Source organism: Camelus dromedarius, chromosome 14 (genome assembly GCF_036321535.1).
Source record: "Camelus dromedarius isolate mCamDro1 chromosome 14, mCamDro1.pat, whole genome shotgun sequence".
Lineage (NCBI taxonomy): Eukaryota > Metazoa > Chordata > Mammalia > Artiodactyla > Camelidae > Camelus > Camelus dromedarius.
The window spans coordinates 55,730,938-55,749,785 of NC_087449.1; the positions used below are offsets into that span (position 1 = coordinate 55,730,938).

The window sequence follows — 18,848 nt, forward strand, 5'->3', positions numbered from 1 at the left end:
AGCTGACAGTAGAGCGCCAGCTATGAGAGCAGCCTGTGTCAAGGTAGTCAAGTTTAATGACTGCCAGGGCTTCTGAGCAGCATTCGTAAGTTATAGCACCACACCAAACCTATGGGCTAAGCAAATTAGAGCAGCAAGTTTCACTGTTATTTAAATGTGTAAGTACTTACTATGTTCCCAACATCATGCTAGGGGGTGGGTACTCAAAACAGTGACAGGCCTTTAAAAACCAACTAATATCGGATTGCACTAATAAAACTAGATAAAGAGAAGGCAGAGAGAGAGCAGAGAACGTAAGAGAAGCAGTAAAGAGGGAGAGACAGGAGGGCTTACTGTTTGCAACAATAGAAGTGAGGGAAATATCTGTGATGTGATTAGAAGGGAAGATGAATATACTGCTACTACTACCAGCTGGAGCTTAGAAGAGTGGCTCTGCACTGGCTCCCTTGCTTCTGCCTCACCCTGGCCAGCTGGAGTTTAAAAATTTAAAGACAACCTTAAGGAGCTAAAAAGAGATGGGCTTTAAATCTGACTTTTGCTCTGTAACCTTGAGTTACTTAACCTTACAAAACCTGTTTTCTCAAGTGTAAAATGGAGTGAACATGTATACGGGAGCACATAACACTATTCTCACTTTCACATGTTTGAAATTTCCATAATAATTTTTTAATATTTTTTATTGATTTATAATCATTTTACAGTGTTGTGTCAAATTCCAGTGTACAGCACAATTTTTCAGTTATATATGAACATATATATATTCATTGTCACATTATAATAGTTTTTTAAATGGGGATAATAGTACCTATTGCTTACTTGCTATGAGGATTACAAGAAATAATTATGTAAAACACCCACCTTTTAGGTGTTCAGTAAACGATTATTATTATCAACATGGTATTTACTTTAAAGTTCTGGGATGGGGATGAGGAAAACAAAATACTACGAATCAGTGAATTAAGGCTACAGGCTGCAGGCTTAGGAGTATCTGACATTTGTAAAAGGACAACCTCCCCAAGGAGAGGTCTTATAGGCTTCTCACTCCTTCATTTACTTTCCTCTTCCCCGTATGCTTTATTCATTTCATTCAACAGATACGTGCTGACTGCCTACAGTATGTAGGACACAAGGCTAGATACTGAGAATGGGAAAGGAGTAAGGGGTTTTGAGGGGACAATATATGGGGATGGGCTTTTGGAGAAGGGTATTTATGAGCCATCAGAAATGGTATGCAAAAAGTTTTGAGTATGTGGATGTGCACAACTTCTCTGAGAAGTTCTGGAGGGATTCTAAAAGGAATTAATTTAATTTTTTTATAAGTTAAGAATGAAAGTCTAATAAACTGAACAAGAAGCATAAAAAGTTTATATAAGAGAAAACATAAAATACTCCTAAAAAATCACAAAAGTAGCCTTGAGCAAATGAAAAGATAGATCATGATCTAGCATCATAAAAGAAAGATTCAGCATCATAAAGATGTCAGTTCTCCCCAAGCTAATTTATAAACTTAACATAATCTCAATAAAAATATCATCAAGTTGTTTCATCTGAAAATTAGACAAATTATAAAGCTCATATGCAGAATAAACATGCACAACAGCCAGGAAAACCCCAAAAAGGAGCAATATGAAAAAACCAGCCTTCCAGATATTAAAACAAATTACAAGCCTCTAAAATTAAAGTAGTTTTGTAATGGCAGGAATTGACAATTAACCAATGGAACAAAATAGAAAATCCAGTAAGAAACCCAAATGCATGTAAGAGTTTAGTATCTACTCAAATCAGTAGAGAAGAGATAACAGTTTTTAGTAAGCAGTGTTGGGACACTTGGCTGGCTGTTGGAAAAAAGATAAAATTGGATCCTTCCTCACACCAAATGCCAAGATAAATTTCAAATGGATCACTCTTAGATATTTAAAAAGAAAAAAAAGTGAAACCATATATGTACTAGAGGAAAACATTAATGAATTCCTCATAAATTGAGTGGTGCAAACTTCCTAACTCTGACTCAAAATCTAAAGCAATACACTGTAAGACTGATAATTATGACTATATAAAGATGTAAAACTTGTGTATAGCAGTAACACAACATATGTAAAGTCAGGCATGTGACAAATTGGAAAAAAATACTTTTGCTACTTATACCACAGACATTGGGCAGATATTCTGTATCTCATAAAAGGAGAAAACAAATTTAAACCATAATGAAATGTTACTTCTTACCTAACAGATTGACAAAACCCCAAAACCCTGGCAGCAAGACTCAAGAGAAAGAGAAGAGGGGTTAGGCATGACATAAAAACTTCTGTGAATGTAACTTGTTATATGGTTTTGATTTTGGAACCACATAAATGGTTTTTATAGTTAAAAACAAAATTTGATTTCTAAAAACAATTCTCAAAATTTAAAACAAATGAGACTGTTTATCAAGTTGGTGGTATAACCACACAGAGAAAAGAATTACATCAGGAGACTTTAGGACAGTGTTTGACCATACATTTCAAATAGCATACATTCTAAGGACAACAGGAACCACACAGAAAACTAAAACAACATTCAGTAATCTAATGGTCAGTACATATAACAGCATTGCTACCAGCCTGGTTAATAACATGGCCAGGGAAATCCAAAGAGAAGGAACAGCCCAAAAGTCCCAGAGCTTAGCCCACTGGTCCAGGAAGAGTGAAGTTCCTTTTGGCCCACTGAGTGTCAATGACTGGTGCTCAAGTAGCAGGTTGAGAGGGGAGTAGAGAGACTGCTAAGAGTTGAGGCTTGAGACAGGCTCAGCCAGAGCTTGAGGGCAGCCCAAATCAAGCCAAGGAACTGCGCTATCCTGAAGACAGGCAAGGCATCCTGGAGTTTTAGCATGGAGAGTGACATGTTCAGATCTGTGCTTTAGAAAGATTACTGGCAACAGTGTACAAAATAGATTGGACCAAAACATTCATGTGACTCACTTCATTGCCATATTTACTTTACTGCAGTGGTCTGGAACTGAACCCGCAGTATCTTTGAGGAAGGCCTGTAAATGGGCCCTCTTCCCAGAAAAAAATGGCATTCACACAAATTTGCAGACAAATTCAAAGGATTCGTGGATGCCTTGCAACTTGACCATTTATTTACCCCAGATGAACAAGCTGATGTGGATCAGCAAAAACATATTTACTTTATCTATGGAAATGAAATACTTGATGTCATGATTTTGAGGATATGGAGTTAACAACATGAAGGAAATTTAAGGAAAGACAGTTTCCTTCCTTCACCCTTCCCTCCTTCAAGGACTGTAGGAGTCTTAAAACTACATGCTCTGTACAAATGAAATACTGCACCCTCTGCATGACTTAAAGAAAGTGACAATCTCATCTCTGAATTTAAATGCCCTTAATATTTAATTCTTTCCTTTATGTGGTTATAGCTTGCTTTCTCTATGTTGTCAGGACGATGGCTTTAGAAGGCAGGCTATTGGAGATCCAGAAAACCACATATCCCAATTCAATTTCCTTGTGAAAATCAAAGAGCTCACTCTCTTGAAGAGTTGAAAGAGGCTGAAGGGTCACTGCCTTCCCTGGTGTGCTGGTACTCCAGAAGGGTAATGCAAATACTCAGCAGAGGCAACAGGGCATACCAATTTGTTTTCAATCTATTTTATTTCATTCAGAGCATCTTTGCAGACAGACAGTCCATGAAAACAAGCCACACTTTGGTTATACTCAGTCTTCCTCAATCTCCAGAAGCAGGTGAGTATTGCCAAAGTGTGGCTCGTTTCCCTGCACTGCCTGTCTGCAACGATGCTTTGAACTGAAATAAAATAGATTGAAAAACAAATTGGTATGCCCTGGCTCTTCCTGCAGTTTTATATTATCCTTCAAAGCTAGTGTTACCACCTACTCTTTACTGGAACCCAACAGACCCAAATCACAGAGTAAAACTGCAATACTTTAAATGTGAAGGTCCCACCCAAACCTAAAATAGCAATTTAATTCAGGGCTTGTTGGTTAACATTGCATTAACGTGCCACTCTCTGTCTGGTTCCTTGCTCCATTTGCTAGGCTGGATTACATCTTCTGATGACATGTGCAATATGGTTGCTGGATACAGTTTAAAGCAAAACTTGACACTGCTGATCTTCCTATATAATTCGCTCAATTTATTATTGCCTCTGTAATTTTTCATGTTTATGAGCCCAAACATTATCTTATTTTTACCTATTCAAAAAATCTGCTACCTGCTTTAAAGCATTCAACGTATTGCTTAAAGTATGCATCATTATTCTGAAAACTTTAAGAGGAAACCCCAAATCATTTGCAAACAAATTCTGAAATGACTACCAACTAGAAGAAGCCTATGGTTTTCTTAGAATGAAGTAACGCAAATGGTTTCATGCTTAAAACACGAAAATGATGAAAAATGCTCTGCATAAATAGTTGTATAGTTTTGTTTCAGAAAATAAATCCCATTTGGAAAAGTTCCTCTCTTAACAGAAACACTGAAAAAAAAAAATCTGGTCCCTTCCCCTTAAAGATAGAAACACACACACACACACACACACACACACACACACACACACACACACCCCGTCAAATTCATCTGTAACATATTTCTGAATTTTTGTTATTATTTAGCACTTTAAATAAGTTTCCATTTGGGGATAAATTTGGTTAGTTTTCTCTCACTGGAATTCAGCAATATGTGTATCAACAAGAAACCACATAACAATCCTTTGAGAAGGTACCCTTATCCACATTTGACAGATTAGACAATAATCTGTTAACTGGCCCAAGAGCGTGCAGTAAAGCTGGGTGCAGGGCCGGGTCTCGGAGCACAGGACTGAACCACAGCACAATTACCGGCTTCTTTCAGCTCTGTTCTGGAGAACACTCCAAGTTCTTGCCAGCTCAGTCTCTGAACTTACTGAAAAGTTCTTCTGCCCCATTCCTCTCCCTTTTCCCTTCCTGCTGGACTGAATCTGGTCACTCAACAAGTTTCAGCTTCAACTACTCAGAAGAGAGGCCTTTGGGGGCTATCAGCAGTCTCCAGGTCGGCACTGTTGTTTCCTCTATTGCAGCACTGCCACAATTTGGAATAACTTTGTTACTGCCTTACTGTGTGAGATACCAGATTTTAGGTCCATGTTTCACCCTAGTAATCACAGGGCCTACCACAGTGGTGCCTGATACACAGCAGGCACACAAATATTTGCTCAACCAATGGCCTGGATTTATTTAATATTTACCAAATGTAAGGTTGTGGGCACTGGCTGGTAGCTGACACAAGAACAGGTAAGGTGTGGTCCCTGCCCTTGAGGACCTCCCAAATTAGCAGGAAAGATAATAAACAGACAGCATAATATAGGGTGCTGAGTGTGATCAGTTTAGGTTCAGACAGATCCCAGGTCCCTTAGGCACTAACTATGTAACCTTGTACATCTCTCCTGACTCTGTTTCCTTATCTTTGAAATGGGAATATTAATACTACCTACATCATAATGTTTGTGTGAGGATTAAATAAGCCATGGAAATGAAGCACATAGTGCAGTCCTTGCTGCACAGGAATCACTCAGTAAATATTAACTACTGATTTTATTAGTATGATGCTATGATAGCTGTACATGAAATTATCTTTATTTACCTGTATGCCATCTGTCCAAGCCCCTACAGAATTTAAATTCTGTGAGAGGGTAGAGATCGTGTTGATCTTGTTCACCACTATATTTCCAGGGATTTGAATCATCGCCAGTAAATTGTACGTGCTGGACAAATGTTGAACGATTAACATACATGCATGTAAGCATGGGGTGTTCTATCTATTGTTACTAAACTAGTGAGGAATAATTAGGTTCGGGATCCCCAACTGCTATAAAGGAGCAACATCTAAGTTAGAAAGTGGGGTGTGGCAGAAGTTTGATGATATAGGCAAGTAGAGAAAAATTTCATTTTGAGGTTGTAATTAAATCTCCATAAACGATACAAAGAGTTGGATTTGACTTCAAGGAAGAACCAATAACTCCAGGTTTAGAGCTCTGAAAGAATAAAGTCCAAGCAGTATGATGTGGGTCCCCAGGCAGGGGGCTCCCAGGGAAGAGCTCTATTTGCCAGACCTACAATCTAGTACATTTTGAAATAGCTTAACCTCTCAGAATCTGGGCGTCCTCCTCATGCAAAATGGACACATGGACACTCATAAAGAGTTGGTACAAAAACGCTGTGTATGAATATAAATAAGCATCTGGCTTACTGTAGACACTGGGTGAATGGTATTTTTGTTATTCAAAGTAGGAGAAACAATTTCACTCTGAATAATAAATCAGTAAGACCAGAAGAGGTAATGAAAGCCAGAGTGGTCAATTAAAGCTCTGGGTGCACAGAGCAGCTATAACTCGAGTTCACCACTCTGAGATGGGACCAGCGGAATCCCTCAATTCAGCACAATACTGACCCAATCTACTTGTGTCCAGAGCTGGGGCCGCCACACTCTTCCTGCGAAAAGCCAGGCAAAAGTAAAAAGTACTTTTCGCTTTGTGGGACAAGGGGTCAAAGCCATCCGATATGTGTTGCAACTACTCAACTTCTCTCTTGTAACAGGAAAGCAGCAACAGACAATACATAAACAATGAACATGGCTGTGTTCCAAGAAAAGTTCGTTTATGGACACCCGAATTTGATTTCATAAAACTGTCACAAGGTTTGTGAAATATTCTTTTCTTCTTCAACTATTAAAAAAAAAGTAAAACCTTCTTAGCTCCCAACAGACAAAAATGGAAGGGAGGGGTAGTGAAAGGCGGATTTTGCCCAAGGCCATACTTTGCCCAGGCCGGTACCGGGAGTTAGCGGGGGGGGGGGGGGGGGGCTGAGATTTCGAGAAACAGCTGCGAAAAGAGGCCTCCAATCGGGCCGAGTACCTGGCGATGCGGGACGAGGGCAGGCCCCAAGTGGGGACTAGGCCAGGCCCCAAGTGGGGACTAGGCCCTGCCGAGCGCCCCCGCCGCGGCCCCGGGGCCTCTCCCCGCCAGAGAATAGAGCGGAGCCTGCGCTCGGAAGTGTGGACCGCCCCTGGGGGTCCACGTCCCGGGGCGGGAGGAAGCGGCTGGGACTTGGCCAAGCCCTGCGGGGTTTGCCACGCGGAAGGGTCTCTGCGCGCCCCTCATTCGGGACGCCTCTCAGGCCTCAGCTGCAAAAGGGGTCTCAACGCGGAGTCCCAGCCCCGTTTCTATGGTTACCTGTTCAGCACCGATTCAAACTGCCGTTCTTTATTGACAGCGCCATAGAGGACACGAACACTCCTGACCGAAGGGAACAATAAAGCTTTCTCCATTCAACAGCGCCAGAAACGCCAGAAGGCGGCCATTTTGAGGCCGGCGCGGAGGGGTATAAGCGGGGAGGGGGCGGCCCGGCTTGCCTGGCGCGCCACAGTCACGTGCTGGGGCCGGGCCTCGTCGGGGCGGGGCCTGCGTCACGCGCGCGCTTTCCACCAATGGTAGGACGCTAGGGCCAGCCGGTTGCTTGCCACTTCTCTGACCTCTGACCCTTGACCACTCCCCCCACCCACTCCCTTCGGAAACTTCTAATGGATTTCCACTGCCCCTCGCTCGGGCAGCAGTAAAGTTGAGATCTTATTTCAAGCAATGGCAGGTAGGCATAAAAAATTTCTTTCCATTTTTCCGAAACAACAAGTTCACGTGCAAGGCGGAGACGTGACCTAGGATGCGTCCCCAGACGCATTTTCATTGGTGGAGAGGCTTGGCGCCTCTTGGACGTAATAGGCTAACAGACCCGTACCAACCAATCGTGGCGTTTTGAAGGCTTTTTGATCCCGCCTCTCCTTCCTCCTCATTTTAGAGTTTAGGGGGCCGGGGGTAAAAGTGTTCATAGTTTTCTTGTGCTTATTTTCCTGTCACACGTTTTGTGGCACACTGTGCGTTCCATGTTGGAGCTCCTCTTGCCGCCTTCACACCGCCAAGCAGATGAAGTCATTTCCATACAGTTTCAGGCAAGTTAAGTCGCATCGGCTCTGGCTCACTGATCCTCACCAGTGTCACTGTGTCACTGACACGCAGCCAGTTTTCTGTCCCTGCCAGTCCTGCCATTCAGATCCGGTTGTCTCAGTGCATTGCCGAGTTCTCACTTAGGTTACAGCTGATTACGTCCATAGTGTCACTATTCAGTCGTTCTGAGAGATGTCATTGTCGGACTGACACCTATTACCGTTTTAATCACAAATCACTCTACTGGGCAGAACTGTCATTTGCATTGTTGCTGTTATCCGGTTTATCATTTTTTACTGTCACTGTCCAGTATGCGACCACGACCACGAACTCCAAACGGTTCTGTACAATGTAGCAATTGGAATGTGTGCCCAGCTGTCACCCTTTCAGTTGTTTTCACCATTATTGTCACTCAGCTATTTTCATTGCCGCATGCTCAAGCCAATATTTAGTAGGCGCCTACTGGGTACGGGACCGTCTTGTTACTGCCTAATTAGTCACTTTCAGTATTACACTCATGTCACTGTCACGCTCAGGGTCAGATTTATATAGCAGGGGACATTCAATCAGTTTTATAGTCACTAGAGTCACGGTCACAGCTATTGTGTCTCCTAATTAATTTCCACCATTTCTACATTCTCGTTTAGTGGGAGCCCTCAGTACAGTGTTGCCAGATTTAACAAACAAACCAACCTGTAGAATGACGCTTGGTACTTAATAGGTGCTTGAGAAATATTTATCCAATCAGTGGATTTTTAAAAATCAATATTATTACCAATGTACTGTGTGTGTATGTGGATGGCTTGAGGCTTTATTGTTCCCAAACAATAGGAATAAGTGCAGAAACGTGTCCTCTCTGTTTAACTTAACAAGATTCTGCATCCTATTGGGACAAGGAGAAAGCAGGGAAATGAGGCTACCCTGAATTCCTGGGACCATGGTTATAAAGAATAGGATGGTGTTTTAAAGTTTTTATTTCTTATTTTAAAGGAATATACGTTGGTTGTAGAGTGTTTAGGAAATATAGGAAGGACTGTTTCCTTCTGAAGGATTGTTTGAGACATAACAAAGAATGCCATCTCTCAACACACTCACACACAGTCAATGGAAAATGGCTGCAGTTTCCCTGTAATTGTTCACTTGACATTTTGCATTATTGGAAATTCTCATGGAAATGACTTGCCTACAAGTCCATGAAGAGCAGCATAAGGTGATGGAGAGCAGTGGCCCTGGCTTCTGGCTGGCCATTATATGGGAGAATAAGAAACCAATGGTGGACCCTCCAAGGACCTCATCTTGGGAAAGTCTCGAGAGTTTTGGAGAAATAACTTGTGCTTCCCAATCATCAAAAGGACTCATTCCTTGACCATAAGGGGAAGGTGCTTGAGATCTTTTCACCTTTTTTTCTACCTCAACAGAGAATGTTCCCAAGCCAATGTTTGAGGTGACTCCAGCTAAACTACCAACTGTTTCCTGAGTGACTACTACATGCCAAGAACACTGAGGTAAACAGAACATAATCCTTGCCCTAGTAGGAAATAACACAGCCAGGACCACTTCTATGGCTAGTAATAAGTCATTATTTGTCTTCTTCTTACCCTCTGCCAGACCCCATGCCAAGCTCTTCCTGGACTGTCTCATTTAGTTCCCATAACCACCGAATGAAGTAGGTAACATGATTACCCCCTGCTATACAGGAGAAAACAGACTCAGAGAAGTAAATAATTTTCTCAAGGTCACACAGCTATTCATTAGCGGAGTTGGTATTGAAACTTTGGAAGTCTGACTCTAAGGGCTTAACTTTTTTCCCCCAGAATAGTGACTTGTGGTTTTTACAAAATATATGTGTTCATTATAAAGAATTCAAGGATTACAAAAAAATACAAAGAGAGTTAAAAACAGAATCACTCTAAATCCTACCACTTAGTGGTAACATATCATTACAGATGAGCATGTCTCCATCTCTGGGCAAATATATATGTTGGTAGGTAGATGGAGAGATAATAATGGTAATAATGACAGTTTCCCTTCAATAAGCACTATGAAGTGGACACTGTTCCAAGCACTTTCCATGAATTAACACATTTAATTTACTCAGAGAGATGGATAGACATAATTTTATTAAAATGAGCTCATTTAACATATTCAGGGTTCATATCAGCAGCCAACCACCTGGTGATGTTTTTCCCCAAATCTGGTTCTTTCCTCAGTCTTTGCTGTCTTCTCTCCGCCTTCCAATCAAATCCTAAGCCCAGAGTCCTTGGGCTGCAAAAGCCGAGTCTTTAAATAGCACTCTCTGCACAGCTGCCGCCTGGTCAAATGTCTCTGCTGTTTCCCAAGGCGGTGGTGTTATTTGTAGAAGTGAAGTTTGCTAGAGGCTCAGCATATGCTTTTTATCTGCTAGAATAGGTATCTGGGCCTTAGCATTCTTTTTCCTGGCTTTCTAAGTGTTAGAATTTCACTACTTTTCTCCAATCCAAATGAAGCTTAGTCATCAGATCTTACCCCTGTGGAGACCAGAGAGTCTCAGATGTGGATGCTGTTGGAATTTGCCAAATGACTCAGAAAGGTCAGCTTGTTCATCCATCCGAGATGACAAAAGACCAGGAGAAGGGAGAGACTACCTCACTCCGAAGGGGCTCCCAGCCAGTGAGAGTCTAGAGTCCTTCTGTGGGTCTGATCCTACCCATATCTTATATTGTGAATGAATCCCTTGCCTCAATTTCCCCCAAGACAAAAGGCTCTGTTGCATTCAGAGTAACAGAATCAACATCTTTGGACATGGCACACAGCCCCATCATATCCATCTAATCCAAAACAGAAGCTGTAATTTTCCAGCCAAGCCTGCTTCTCCTCGCCAGCTCCCCAGCTCAGAGAGGACAGCCCACCCACCACTCTCAGCCTCATTGCTCAGGTTAGACAGCTGGGAGTTGTCCTTGACATTTCTGTCAGTCACCCTCAACTAGTCACCAAGTTTTGTTGATTTTCTCTCTAAATATATGCTTTTTATTTTCACAACCAAAGTCCAAATGGCTTTTACCTCTCACCTACTGTGTATCCTCCACCTGCAGCCTCTTTTACTATCTTTTGCTTTGCTCTGCAGACAGCAAGCCAGTGTAATCTTTCATTTCATTTAGAATCAGCTTTATTAAGTATAATTTACATATGAGAAAATGTACTCATTTAAATTGGCGTTTTGGCAAATACGTACACCTATGTAATCACCACCACATCAAGATATAGAACATTTTTATTTTTTAGGGTCGTTTTAGGTTCACAGCAAAACTGAGAGGAAGGTACACAGATTTCGCATGTTCCCCTGCCCCCACACACGCATAGCCTTCCCTACCATCAACATCCTTCCACAGAATGGTACATTCGTTACAACTGATGTACCTCCATTAACAGATCTTTATAACCCAAGTCCATAATTTATATTAGGGTTCATTCTTGGTGTTGTACCTTCTATGGGTTTGGTCAAATGCATAATGTGCATCCACCATTATAATATTATACAGAGTAATTCACTACTCTAAAAGCCCTCTGTGTTCTGCCATTTCATCCTCCTTGTCCCCAAACCCCTGGAAATTATTGACCTTTTGACAGTCTCTATAGTTTTGTCTTTTCCAGAATGTCACATAGTTGGAGTCATATATTCTGTAGCCTTTTGAGATTGGCTTCTTTCACTTAGTAATATGCATGTTCATTTCCTCCATGTCTTTTCATGGTTCGGTAGTTCATTTCTTTTTAGCACTGTGTAATCTTCCATCATCTGGATGTATCACAGTTCATTCATCCATTCACCTGCTGAAAAACATCTTGGTTGCTTCCAAGTTTTGACAGTCATGAATAGAAATGCTATAAACATCTGTGTGCAGGCTTTTGTGTGGGCATAACTTCAATTTGTTTGGGTGAATACCAAGGAGCAAATTATTGGATCATATGGTAATAGTATGTTTAGTTTTGTAAGAAATGGCCAGACTATTTTCCAAAGTGCTCTACCATTTCGCATTCCCACCAACAATGAATGAGAGTTTCCATGGCTCCACATCCTCACCAGGATTTGGTGTTGTCAGTATTCTGGATGTTGGCCGTTCTAATAGATGTATAGTGGTATCTCATTGTTGTTTTAATTTGCATTTCCCTGATGATACATGATGTGGAGCATCTTATGATATTCTTACTAGCCATGCATGTATCTCTTTGGTGAGGTGTCTGTTAAGGTCCTTGTCCCATTTTTATATCAGGTTCTTTGTTTTCTTGTTTTTGACTTTTAAGGGTTCTTTGTATAATTTGGATAATAGTCCTTTATCAGATATGTCTTGTGCAAATATTTTCTCCCAGTCTGTGGCTTGTCTTCTCGTTCTCTTGACATTGTGTTTCACAGAGCAGAAAAGTTTAATTTTAATGAGCCCAGCTTCTTTCTCTCTCTCTCTTAAATGGGGGTATTGGGGGTTGAACCCAGGATCTCGGTATATGCTAAGCATGCTTCTAACACTGAGTTATACCTACCCCTGAGCCCAGCTTATAGATTCTTTCTTTCATGGATTGTACCTTTGGTGTTGTATCTAAAAAGTCATCACCATACCCAGGGTCATCTGGATTTCCCCCTATTTATTTTCTAGGAGTTTTACATTTTACATTTAGGTCTGCGATCCATTTTTATTCAATTTTGTGAAGAGTAAGGTCTGTGTGTAGATTCATTTGTCTGCATGTGGATGTCCAGGTGTTCCAGCATTATATGTTGAAGCTATCTTTACTCCATTGTATTACCTTTGCTGTTTTTGTCAAATATCAATTGACTTTGTGTGGGTTTATTTCTGGGCTCTCTATTCTGTTCTATTGATCTGTTCTTTTACCAATACCACAATCTTAATTACTGCAGATTTATAGTAAGTCTTGAAGTTGAGTCGTGTCAGTCCTCCAACTTTGTTCTTCTTCAATATTGTGTTGGCTATTGGGTCTTTTGCCTCTCCATAAATACTTTAGAATTAATTTGTCAAAATCTACAAAAATTATTTGCTGGGATTTTGATTGGGATTGCATAGAATCTATAGATTGAGTTGGGAAGAACTGATATCTTGACAATATTGTCTTCATATCCATAAACATGGGATAGCCTTCCATTTATTTAGTTTTATTATTTCTTCCCCTCTGTTCCTAGTTTACTGGAAATTTTTAATCATAAATGGTTGTTGGATTTTGTCAAATGCTTTTTCCTGCATCTATTGATATGATCGTGTGAGTTTTCTTCTTTAAGCTGTTGATATGATGGATTACATTTATTGATTTTCAAATACTGAATGAGCCCTGCATACTTGGAATAAATCCCCCTCAGTTGTGGTGTATAATTATTTTAATACATTGTTGGATTTCATTTGCTAATAGTTTGTTAAGTATTTTTGCATCTATGTTCATGAGAGATATTGATCCCTAGTTTTCTTGTAAGGTCATTGTTTTTGGTATTAATCTAACACTGGTCTCAAAGAGCAAGTTAGGAAGTATTCCCTCTGCTTCTATCTTTGAAAGAGATTATAGATACTTGGTATAATTTGTCTTGTTTCATTTTCTTGATGGTGTCATTCAAAGCACAGAAGCTTTGAATTTTATGAAATCCAATTTATTAGTTTTTCAGAGGAAAACTATTAGCATGGTGCATCTACTTAATGGGGAAACCCTGGTTCATTCCTCTCAAAGTTAGGAACAACACAACCATGGTTTCTATCACTACTTATTTTTTTAACATTTTTTATTGATTTATAATCATTTTACAATGTTGTGTCAAATTCCAGTGTTCAGCACAATTTTTCAGTCATTCATGGACGTATACACACTCATTGTCACATTTTTTTCTCTGTGAGTTATCATAACATTTTGTGTATATTTCCCTGTGCTATACAGTGTAATCTTGTTTATCTGTTCTACAATTTTGAAATCCCAGTCTATCCCTTCCCACCCTCCACCCCCCTGACAACCACAAGTCTGTATTCTCTGTCTATGAGTCTCTTTCTGTCCTGTATTTATGCTTTGTTTTTGTTTGTTTGTTTGTTTGTTTTTGTTTTTTAGATTATCACTACTTATTTTTAACATTAAGCTAGACGTATTACTTACCACAATCAGATAAGAGAAAAGAGAGAGAATAGAATATACACCTGGAAAACCCTAAAGAATCAACCAAATAACCTATTATGAAAGAAAGAATGAGAAGAAGAGGGAGAAAGACGGTGGGGGTGGGGAGAAGGAGGAGAAGGTGGTAAAGTAAGGTGAAGCTGGAGAATTAAACAAATATGCAGAAACCAGTTAGAAGAGAAAGGCCGTAGGCTGTGGGCTGGGAGATCTAGCTCAGCTCCCCCAGTTCTCAGACCTTTGGAGTCAGGCTGAATTATACCATCAGCTTTCCTGGTTCTTCAGCTTGTAGATGGCACATCAAAGCATACCTCGGTCTGTAATTGCAAGAGCCAATTCCCATAATGTATCTTCTCTTTTGTAGCTATATGTGTCCTATTGGTTCTGTTTCTCTAGAGAACACTGACTAATACACCAATGTATAAACTTTACACAGAAACGTTGTACAACTAGAAGAGATAATGCAAGAAAAGACCATATGTAATATAAATAGCAACAGAAATAAATTATTAATACATTTTAAATATAAACTTAAAATATTGGTGCGAAATACAACAGAAAACTTGAGTGGAAAGACATATATTTTTAAGTTGAAGTATAGTTGATTTATAATGTTTCAGTATAGCAAAGTGATTCAGTTATGTATATATATATTCTTTTCCAGATTCTTTTCCACTGTAGGTTATTACAAGATACTGAATATAGTTCCCTGTGCTATACAGTAGATCCTTGTTGTTTGTCAATTTTACATGTAGTAGTGTGTATCTGTTAATCCCAGACTCCTAATGTATCCCCTTTGGTAACCATAAGTTTATTTTCTATGTCTGTAAGTCTATTTCTGTTTTGTAAATAAGACCATTTGTATCTCTTTTAGATTCCACCTATGCAATATCATATATTTGTCTTTCTCTTCACTTAGTATGATAATCTCTAGGTCCATTCATGTTGCTGCAAATGGCATTATTTCACTTTTTATGGCTGAGTAATATTCCATCTTCTTTATACATTCATCTGTTGATAGATATTTAGGTTGCTTCCATGCCTTGGCTATTGTAAATACTGATGCTGTGAACACTGGGGTGCGTGTACCTTTTCAAGTTAGGATTTTCATCTTTTCTGGGTATATGCCCAGGAGTGGGATTGCTGGATCATATGGTAACTCTAATTTTAGTTTTTTAAGGAACCTCCATACTGTTTTACATAGTGGCTGCACCAATTTACATTCTTACCAACAGTGTAAGAGGGCTCCCTTGCCTCCACACCCTCTCCAGCATTTATTATTTGTATACTTTTTGATGATGGCCGTTTTGACCTGTGTGAGGTGATACCTCTCTTGTAGTAGTTTTGATTTACATTTCTCTAATAATTACCAATGTTAAGCATCTTTTCATGTGCCTGTTGGCCATCTGTATGTCTTCTTTTGAGAAATGTCTGTTTAGGTCTTCTGTGAATTTTTTTATTGGATTGTTTGTTTTTTTGCTATTGAGCTGTACGAGCTGCTTGTATATTTTGGAAATTAATCCCTTGTCAGTCGCATCATTTGCAAATATTTTCTTCCTTTTGGTATGTTGTCTTTTCATTTTGTTTATAATTTCCTTTGCTGTGCAAAAGCCTTCAAGTTTAATTAGGTCCCATTTGTTTATTTTTGCTTTTGTTTCCATTACTGTAGGATATGGATCCAAAAAAATATTGCTGCAATTTATGTCAGAGAGTGTTCTGTCTATGTTTTCCTCTAGGAGTTTTATGGTAAGTGGTCTTACATTTAGGTCTTTAATCCATTTTGAGTTTTTTTTTTAATATGGTGTTAGAGAATGTTCTAATTTCATTTTTTTACAGGTAGTTGTCCAGTTTTCCCAGCACCACTTATTGAAGAGACTGTCTTTTCTCCATTGCATATTCTTGCCTCCTTTGCTGTAGATTAATTGACTATAAGTGTGTGGGTTTATTTGTAGGCTCTCTATCTTGTTCCATTGATCTATGTGTCTGCTTTTGTGCCAGTACCATACTCTTTTGATTACTATAGTATTGTAGTATAGTCTGAAGTCAGGGAGCATGATTCCTCCAGTTCCACTCTCCTTTCTCAAGATTATTTTGGTTTTTCGGGGTCTTTTATGTTTCCATATAAATTTAAAATTTTTTTGTTCTAGTTCTGTGAAAAATGCCATTGGTAATTTTATAGGGATTGCATTGAATCTGTAGATTGCCTTGGGTACTGTGGTCATTTTAACAATATTGATTGTAACCCAAGAATATGGTATATCATTTCTTAAATAGCAAGAAGAATGAACATCATAAAAATGTTAATTCTCAGCAAACACACCAACAGACTTTCTGTGGTTAGAGAAGCTGATTATAGGATTCAAATGGAAAAATTAACAACAAAGAATATAGAGAATCAGCCCTACCAGATATCAAACTATATTCTAAAGCTTCAACAATGAAAATAGTGAGTAATTAGCTCATAAACAGACAAACCAATGGAACAATATAGAAAGTCCGAGAATAGACCAAAATACATATAGAAATTTAATATATTCTAAAGGTGTGAGAGTAAAGATAAACTTTATAATTAATGGTTTGGGGATAATTGGGTAATCATTTGAAAAAGGAGTTTTATCTATACCTCACATCTTTCGCTGGGATAAACTAAAAATAGATCAAAGATCTAAAGCTCAAAAATTGTAGACATTAAAGTACTAGGAAAAAAATGGGCAAATTTCTTTGTAACCTTGAGGTGGTGAAGGACTTTCTAATTGACTCAAAATCCAAAAACCTAAAAAGAAAGATTGATCAATTTAACCGTATTTTTTAAAAACCCGTAAATAAAGTTTCAATATAAATGGCAACCTGGGAGGATATATATGCCACTCATATTATAGTTAAAGGACTAATTTTCTTAATACATGAATAGCTTCTAGGAATTCATAAGAACAAGACCAAAAGTCTTTTGAAAATTGAAGAAAAATGAGCAAAGATGTAAAGAGGCAGTTCACACACACATAAAAAGACATGAAGATGACCTCTAAAAACACAAAAATATTCTCAATCTATTCATGATGTGAGTAGTACAAATTAAAACTACTCTGAAATATCTTTTTTTTAGCCTATCAAATTGGGGAAAATTCTAGAAGTTTGACAATGAGATGGTAAACAGGCACTCTCATTGCTGGTTGGGATGTAGATTAGTACAATCCCTATGTAGCTTAACAATTTTTCTGTTGTTTTTTTCCTTTTAGGTTAACAATTCTTATCGAAATTTTAAAATGCATTTTTCCCTTTGATCAATAATTTCACTTCTGGGTATTTACTTTGTATATATACCTGCATGTGTACAGAATGATGCATATACACTGAAATTCTGATATTTCACTGAATTCACTGATATTTCACTGAAATAATCCTTGAAATAGGAAAAAATGGAATTTAAACCAAAGGAACAAGATTAAGTATGTTGCAATGTGTCCACTCAAAGGAATATTATACAGCTTCAAAATAAAAGAATGAGGAAGCTCTAACATCCTTATAGGGAAAGAACTCCAATATATATTGCTAAATTAAAAAGCAAGATGTAGAACAGGAATCAGTAAACTTTTTCTTTGTAAAGGACCAGACGGTTAATATTTTCAGCTTTGCAGGCCACGCAATCTCTGTTGCAACTGCTTGACTTTCAACTTGCCATTGTAGCATGAATGCAATCAGACAATACAAATGAGTGTGGCCAGATTTAGCTGAATTTGGCCTGCTGGCAATAGTTCATCAGACTTCTGCTTTGTATACATAGTGTGCTGTTTTTGTGTAAATAAGTGTATGTGTTGGGGGGAGTAGAGATAAGAATGTATATATGTATTTGCTTATATTTGCATAAAAACATTGAAGAGATACATATGAAAAATGGAGTGTGTGTTATCCACGGGCCAATCAGGAGATAGAAACCAGGGAAATTGGAAAAGGAAATAACATAAAGACATTCACTAGTAATGTAACTAGTATAATGTTAATTTGTACAATGTAAAGAATTATTTATTAATAAAGGAGACTGACTCCTAAGAGGAATAGACACTGCTAAGGCAGCACTGTCCAATAGAATGTTCTGCAGTGATGGACATGTTCTATGTCTGCACTGCCCAATGCAGTAGTTACTAGCCACACGTGACTATTAAACACTTGAAATATAGCTAGTGTGACTGAGGAACTGAATTTTTAATTTGAATTTATTTTAATTAATTTATATTTAAATCTAAGTAGCTACATTTGGCTAGTGGCTACCACATTGGACACAGCCGTGCGGAATAGCTGCTACCTCTAACAGTGAGGGCGTACAGTCAAGGAGAAACAAACTTGAAAGAGCCCCTCTCCTGCAAAGCTGAGATTCACACCTCATTGGGGAAGGTATGGCTATAAGCCATGGGATGCTGGAGTGTGTGTACCACTGGGTTTCCAGCACACCTTTGACAGAGGAGCCACCTGCTAGCAAGGAAGCCATCTGCTAGCAGCCATACTATAGACGCCAGAAAGAAAAGCACCAGAATCAGAAGATAAGCCCTTTCCTCTTGTAGTTTCCCTCAACACCCTCTATTTGACAAGGTCTAGCAGTATGCCATCTGCCAAAGGAGAAATAGTGACAAGGTCCAGTTCCAATATTACAAAGCAACATAAAGAAGAGTGAATTTAGAACTGAGAGGCAATAATTTGATGACTGGCACAGGGTGGATGGAAACTGGGTTAAAGCAAAACTTTTCAG

The 18,848-nt window shown here is 39.0% G+C and overlaps 1 protein-coding gene and 1 long non-coding RNA gene across 7 annotated transcripts in view; one reads left to right on the top strand and one right to left on the bottom strand.

Moving 5' to 3' along the window:
• The window catches only part of ZBTB40 (zinc finger and BTB domain containing 40), a 69,444-nt gene extending 62,049 nt beyond the window's left edge, over nucleotides 1–7,395 (bottom strand). For 4 of the 6 annotated variants that reach the window (XR_010383946.1, XR_004140629.2, XM_010979827.3 and 1 more), the window contains exon 1: nucleotides 7,217–7,394. The gene's annotated coding sequence lies outside the window, so the exon portion shown is untranslated. Of the gene's footprint in view, nucleotides 1–7,216 lie in introns of all 6 variants that reach the window. The other 2 variants (XR_010383947.1, XR_004140630.2) reach the window with 1 other exon arrangement.
• Nucleotides 7,396–7,551: 156 nt separating this feature from the next.
• Nucleotides 7,552–17,446, top strand: LOC116156782 (uncharacterized). Its single transcript, XR_010383948.1, has 4 exons — nucleotides 7,552–7,628; nucleotides 9,400–9,486; nucleotides 15,777–15,853; nucleotides 15,944–17,446. It is a non-coding gene; the product is annotated as an uncharacterized LOC116156782 (long non-coding RNA).
• Nucleotides 17,447–18,848: the final 1,402 nt, after the last annotated feature.